The 7,223-nt window shown below is 46.5% G+C and overlaps 1 pseudogene; it reads right to left on the bottom strand.

Annotated features, from left to right (window-relative positions):
• Window positions 1-5,119: 5,119 nt before the first annotated feature.
• LOC102977686 (pleckstrin homology domain-containing family A member 3-like) lies at window positions 5,120-6,420 on the bottom strand (annotated as a pseudogene).
• Between the last annotated feature and the right edge of the window lie 803 nt (window positions 6,421-7,223).

Below are 7,223 nucleotides of genomic sequence, written 5' to 3'. Positions count from 1 at the left end.
GGAAAAGAACAACGGACAGATACTACAGATGACTTTTTCAGGGAATTTTGTTCAAAGGAAAATAAAGAAATAAGATGGCAGCTGGCTGGGGAAGTGAAGTCAATATAAGTTTGATTCTTCTTTTTAAGACGAAAAAAAGAATAGATGTTATTCTGCCACTAGGAATGATCCAGAAAAGAGCAAAAGAAGTGATGTTGTAGAAAAGAGAGGAGTGAATTTCCTATGCAGTGTCCTTGACCAGACCCAAAGGGATGGGATCTCACAAGTGGCAGGGCCAGCTTTAGCCAGAGCACAGTAGTTCACGACAGGAAGGGAGGGAAAAATGTGTGTGGGGGTGGCAGAACCTGGTGGCTAGGCAGAGGAGGAGAGGGAAACTAGGGAAGTTCTCTTCTGATTGCTTCAATATCTCAATAAATGGGCCACAAGGTCAACAGTTGAGAGTAAGGATGGGGGAGGAGGTGGGGGTTTCAGCAGAAGATGTGAACTAGCCATCCTGGAGAGGGGAGGATGAATGGACCAAGGACATAGCAGGTCCTTGCCTGGAAGTATTGAAGCCCCATTGTAAGATCATGGTCAGCATGGCCGTGCATTTGTCTTCAGGCTTGTTTACCTCCCCTGAGACAGGCACAGAACAGGTGGAGAATTGGATTTTATCAAGGAGTCAAGTGATTAGAATAACTGACCATGGAATTGGAGCTGGGGAAGGAGAAGGCAAGGACATTAAGAGATGAGGGGCCATGAAATGCTGATAAGACCACTGGAGGGTCCAATGTTCATGGATTGTCAGAGTTTGGATACTAAAGGGAGAGAGCTAGAAAGACAGGAAGTGGTAAGTAGAGAATTGGATGCATGAAATTGAAATTGTGACTTATTGGTAAAAACAAAATATGATCAGGGGAGTGAGAGGCTGAGATTGCATGGAAGGAGAGGTTGTCGAGGAACCAAGAGGCCTGGGGTTTGGAAAGATCATCTACACATACATTGCCACCATATGAATTCAGTCTGAGTCAGGGGAACAAGCAACAGTGAGCCAGGAGCCCAGATCGCTGGCAAATGAGGGGCCAGAAGTCAGTGGGAGACAGTGACAATGAGGGGCAGTAGAATGGAGAACCTGATGATGTGAGGTTCAAAGTGAAGGAGTTTTAGGATGAGGGGTGGGAGAAGGGTCTGTACATGACAGTCAGGAACAGGAGGACAGCTGCCCACCTCCACACCCAGCGGCACAAGGGCAATGGGAGGAAAAACAGCCACAGCTCCAGAGACAGCAGGGTCCTGAGGGGGAGCCAGGGTCCTGTTAGAGCACATGGGTGATGGGAACTTCCAAGGAAGAAGTCAGGATACGGCGACTTTTGCTGATGACCAACCGTGAACTCCAGAGAGCACAGTGGGAGGTTTTGGGGAGTCGGGGAGGGGCAGAGAAGGGACAGAATAGGGCATGATAGAGCCTTTTGGAAATTAGCAAGCCCAAGATGGGGGTGACCTGGGAGTCTGGAGTCCCAGTGGTCGTTGATAAACACCAGGATAAAGGGCCACATGAGACAAGTCCGGGGCCTCAAGGCAGATCTCGGAGGCCAGGTGAGAGTGTCAGAAGAGGGGAGGGCTGGGTGTTTGGGACTCCCTCTCTACATGAGGGTGCAGACGTTCACTCTCACGCCCTGCCAGCAAAATAGGAATCTAACTCAGCATGGTGTAATGGGGTAGAGTCAGATTTCCTTGACTGCATTCTGGCTGCCACTTGCCAGCCACGTAATGCCACTTCACCTCTCTGTGACCTAGTTTTCCCACCCACAATGTAGAAATAATATTTCTGTCCTACGTGCGTTGTGAGGAATAAATAACTAATCCGTGCAAGCCTTCAGCAAATGGTAGCTCTTGTGAGAGCCACACGGTCTAACTCACCTAAAGCCACACCACCTCTGGACTTCTCAGTCACATGAGCCAAGATATGCCATTTCTTTGTGGGCTATGCTAGCTTGAGTTGAGTTTTTTGACTCTTATGACCAGAAGATTTCTGGCACAGACACTGTTTTTGTAACAGGGATGAACAAATCTGACTCCATATTGGATCTGTTTCTTTTACTTTACAAGGTAATCACTAAAGGCTTGTTGCCTATCAGCTTAAATTATACATAATGGTCCATCTCTGGGAACCCTGCCTCCCATGTAATGAGTGTTAAGCTAAAATACCTTTGTTTAGCTCACAGGAAATATCTTGACCACACCTACCTGTGAATGGCTGCAGGAAGGAAGAAATTAACACATCCCCTCCGGAGTCTGACCAGAAACAGGAAATGTTTGACTTTACCCTCTTCCCTTTTAATATGAAAGAAGCCTGAATTCTAATTCAGGGAAGCTGGTTCTTTGGGACACTAGTCCACCATCTTCTTGGTCTGCTGGCTTTCTGAATAAAGTCCTTGCCCCAACAACTCGTCTCTCAATTTATTGGCCTGTTGTGCTGTGAGCAGTACAAGCTTGGACTCGGTAACATTTGGTTCTCCATCAGGCAGATGAGGAAACTAAGAATCAGAGAGGTGAAGTTGGTTGCTCGGAGACACACAGCTAAGACTTGAACACAGGTCCATCTGACCTGCCAGTCTGCTCAAAAACAGCCATACTACCACCAACTCAAAGCCCAAGTGCCTGGGATCCTTTATTATTTCTAGTCAAGTGTCTTCCTCCCAGGGGAACTCTGCAAAGGCCAGGACTAGACATTTTGAGAGAAAAGGGGAGCTGGTTTGACAGCTTCCCAACCTTGGGCAGATCACCCTGGAGAGTAGTTTAATGAGTCACAGGCCATGCTTGGGAGGATTAATTTTCACATAGTTCAGTGGTCCAGATCCCAGGTCCACACTTTTGTGGCGAACAGAGGACAAGTGGAGAGGTATTCTGATGGGCACACATCGTATCCAGGACAGCATGAGTCGAAGGAGGCAAGAGCCCAAGGGTTTAATCTCAAGAAAGGATGCCAGGTTACACACCCACACTCTCCCTGCCACCTCCACCTACCATCTTATACAGGCATACCTTATTTTATTGCACTTTATTGTACTTCACAGATAATTCATTTCTTACAAAATTGAAGGTTTGGGGGCTTCCCTGGTGGCACACTGGTTAAGAATCCGCCTGCCAATGCAGGGGACACGGGTTCGAGCCCTGGTCCAGGAAGATCTCACATGCCGCGGAGCAACTAAGCCCGTGCACCGCAACTACTGAGCCTGCGGTCTAGAGCCGGTGAGCCACAACTACTGAGTCCACGTTCCACAACTACTGAAGCCCGCGTGCCTAGAGCCCGTGCTCTACAACAAGAGAAGCCACTGCAATGAGAAGCCTGCGCACCGCAATGAAGAGTAGCCCCCACTCGTTGCAACTAGGGAAACCCGCGCAGCAATGAAGACCCAACGCAGCCCAAAATTAATTAATTAATTATTTTTTAAATTGAAGGTTTGTGGCAACCCTGTGTCGAGCAAATCTATCAGCACCGTTTTTCCAACAGTATTATTTTTTAATTAAGATATGTACATCGTTTTCTTTAGATGTATGCCATTGCACACTTAATAGACTACAGTATAGTGTAAATGTAACTTTTATATGCACGGGGAAACCAAAAAGTTCATGTGATTTGCTTTATTGCCATATTTGTTTTATTGCAGTGGTCTAGAACTGAACCCTCAATATCTCCAAGGTCTGCTAGTATTTTCCAATTCTTCCTTATTATTCTATCATCATTTCTTTTCTTCTTCTTTTCCAACCTCTCCTCTTTCCACAAACATTTTGGATTCATTACAAAAAATATATAAAAGTGAAATCTAAATACAAAGAGAAAGCATCAGACTTCAGGACTAGGTAAACCATTAACCAGACTTAGGGAATGGGAATGGACTGTAGCACCACATGCCAAATGTGATATACCAGAGTTGCTATGGTTGAGCTTCCTGGTGGCCAAAGCAAAATGGGAAACTACAATTACGTAGTTCAGAATAGCTGAACTACAGCTAGTCGTGTGAACAGACACAAACTGCCCTCCGAGGAAACAAAGCTTTTCCTAGCACTTAGCCCCAAAATAAAATTTTTACACATGTATACATACGACATTGAATAGTGTCATGCACAGGTGTCCCTGGCCACATCCCTGAATGTACATGCAGTAATGGGTTTCCTAAGCCTATTTTTTGGGGTATCCTTTGAAGAAGCCAGTGAAACAGCTCTAAAATACAATTCAATGAGAGCCTTTAGAAAACAGAGTCAAATGCAACTTTCTAATGGCTTAGCTTGATCCAACAGCATTTCCCAAACTGTGTTCCTCAGAAGCCCAGATTTGCACACAGCATTAATAAGTGTTCTGTAAGAAAAGGGTTCCACAGGAAATAAATTGGAGATAAAATCAGGATTAAACGAAATCAAGCAAGTTTTTTAACTGCAGGATTTCTACAAGTGGTTTTTTTTTTTTTCCATTGCAAGTCATTTATTTCTCTGGTGGAAGTGAGCAAGGTCACCACAATATTAACCTCTCTTCTAGAACAATGTAAATAACAAGGTATACACATCTTAACTTTGGTAGGTCATAAAAGTTAGGATGCAATCATTTTTTTTGATGCAACAGAAAAATAAATAAGTAAAAATTAAATACTTTAACCCAATATTTGGTATTGACAAATCAGTAGTGTCAACTTCATATACAAAGGACAGCACAATCTGGTTTTTAAAAAATCCTCAATGTCATGGTATTTGGGGTAAAAATATTTCGAATATTAAATGTTTCCTTTTTGCGTAAAGGAATATAATACGAACAACATCAACCTGCGACCGTAACTCATTTTCAGCTGGGGTAAAGTGACCATTTGGTCCATGGCACAAGTTACATATATCACACTTCTGTCAAACTGAAACCTTAGGTTTATAAGAGTCCATGTTTATAAGCTACAATACACACTAAGATGTCAGTCCCTCACAGTATCTTAGAAAAATATCTACATTTGTCCTTAGAGATGTCAAAATGTTACACCATCATTTGTTCCAAAAAAAAAAAAGATGCATATTCATACTGTGAAGTTATTAGGAAAATACTCTTGCAAATAAACTATATAAAGATAAAATGCACTTCAAAGGTATGTGGGTTGTTTTTTGTTTGTTTTACAATATTCTATAAAGTGCAGAGAAATCCTAAGGGAAAAATTACTCCCTATAACATAGTTTAATTACAGCAGCTTTTGCATAGCAATACTTAGAGGAAGTTGGACACTTCCGTTTCCTCAGGAAGAGAAGGATGGAAGAGGATCTTCCGATTCAGATTTTTTTTTGGCCATAAGTCTGCTTTCTTCAGGAATGGTTGCTGATGCCAAATCTCCATTAAGTGTATTTCTGGAACAGCGAACAGGTCTATCTGGGTCTTCGAGAGGAACATCATTACAAGAGTCTGTATCTGAGTAGGTTCTTCGGCGCGGCTGGGAGAGTCGCTGAAGTGTAGACACCGTTTCTCTTATAGAGTGGCTACTCCTCTCTGAACTGCAAGGACCAGGGTGGCTGACAGAACGCTTCATCATTTGAACAGGAGAAGGTGACACAAGCGAAACTAAGGGATCCGGATGGCACAGCTGAAACATCTCAGGTTTAAACTTGGCATTCGCTATCTTCACACATTCCTCGAGCGTTGTGATGAATGTATTACACGTGGCACGAAGTAGAGAAGAGGCTTCCTTCATGTTCTCTATGCTGGGAGATGAATGACTCTCAGCATGGTGAACAAATTCTTGGATCGTATGAACTTGCTTCATTAGGAGGTCACAGTAGAGGCGAAGCTCAGACATTTCGGTTTTCAGAGAGTCACTGGTCTCACTGATTTCTTTTTCCTTTTTTAGTCCTAGTATCAGACAAACAGGCTTTGGAGCTCCCCCAGAGCGACCAGCCACCTCTGTCTTTCAGCTGCATTCACCGCCTTCATGCAGAAATGCTGCTCTCCTGGAATGATTAATTCCATTCTTGTGCTGTCTGCTGAATGGACTTTAATTTCACAAGCGGCCATCTTTATACTTCCTTTGCTCCCTTTGCAAACATCATCTTGTGAATCATAGTAGGACAGGATTCCATGATCTAAAACAAACCAACGAGGCTGCCAGCCGGCGAGACAGGTGATGCACTTGTAAAGAACTCCCTCCACGCTTCAGAGCCCGGCCGGCCGCGGTGAAGCGGGCAACGCGGGGCCTGGGCAGCCCCTCCCGGCCCGCCCGGGCCCGTCCCCGGGCGCCCCCAGCCGGCGCAGAGCAGCCCTCAGCCCGCGCGCGCTGCCGGGACGTGGCGGCCCTCCGAGGCCGGGACGCCGGTCGCCGCGTGGTGCTTGGGGGCCTTGAGACATCCCCGGGCGAGCCCCGGCGGCGGCGGCGGCGGCGGCAAAGTCGGGACCGCGGCCGGCCTCCCGCTCGCCATTCCACCGCCCGGCTGCTCCCTTCCGCGCCCCGGCGCGCCTTCCTCCTCGCCCGCCTTCCTTTCCCCCCTCTACAAGTGTTTGATACTCGAGCGTCCATGTGACTCTCCAAGGTCAGGTGAAGGATGAATTATTTTCTGTCTTCGTGGAACCTTCCTCTCCACCCATCCCCAATTTTTTTCAGGAGTTCCTTTTAGAAGCTTACAGAAAGCTAGAGGTGCGAGGACCACAATTTGAGAGATGCTGATATGGAGGAATGGATGAGCTAAACTCCTCCAAATCAAATCTCTCTCAGCCAGGCATTGGACAGAGTTAGCCCTCTGCTCGTTTAAGGCAGGGGTCCCCAACCTCCGGGCCACAGACTGGTACTGGTCCACGGCCTGTTAGGAACTGGGTCGCACAGCAGGAGGTGAGCGGCGGGCAAGTGAGCGAAGCTTCCTTTGTATTTATAGCCGCTCCCCATCGCTCGCATTATCACCTGAGCTCCGCCTCCTGTCAAATTAGCGACGGCATTACATTCTCAAAGGGGGATGAACCCTACCGTGAACTGTGCATGCGAGGGATCTCAGTTGCGCGCTCCGTGTGAGAATCTAATGCCTGATGATCTGAGGTGGAGCTGAGGCGGTGATGCGAGCGCTGGGGAGCGGCTGCAACTACAGATGATCATTAGCAGAGAGGTTTGCCTGCACAGAGACCATCATAAATCAATTGCTTGCAGACTCATATCAAAACCCTATCAGTGGGGCTTCCCTGGCGGCGCAGTGGTTGAGAGTCCGCCTGCCGATGCAGGGGACGCGGGTTCGTG

The sequence above is a fragment of the Physeter macrocephalus genome, chromosome 3 (genome assembly GCF_002837175.3).
Source record: "Physeter macrocephalus isolate SW-GA chromosome 3, ASM283717v5, whole genome shotgun sequence".
In the NCBI taxonomy this organism is placed as follows: Eukaryota; Metazoa; Chordata; class Mammalia; order Artiodactyla; family Physeteridae; genus Physeter; species Physeter macrocephalus.
The sequence above is the reverse complement of the archived record's forward strand: the minus strand, read 5'-3'. Positions and strand labels throughout refer to the sequence as shown.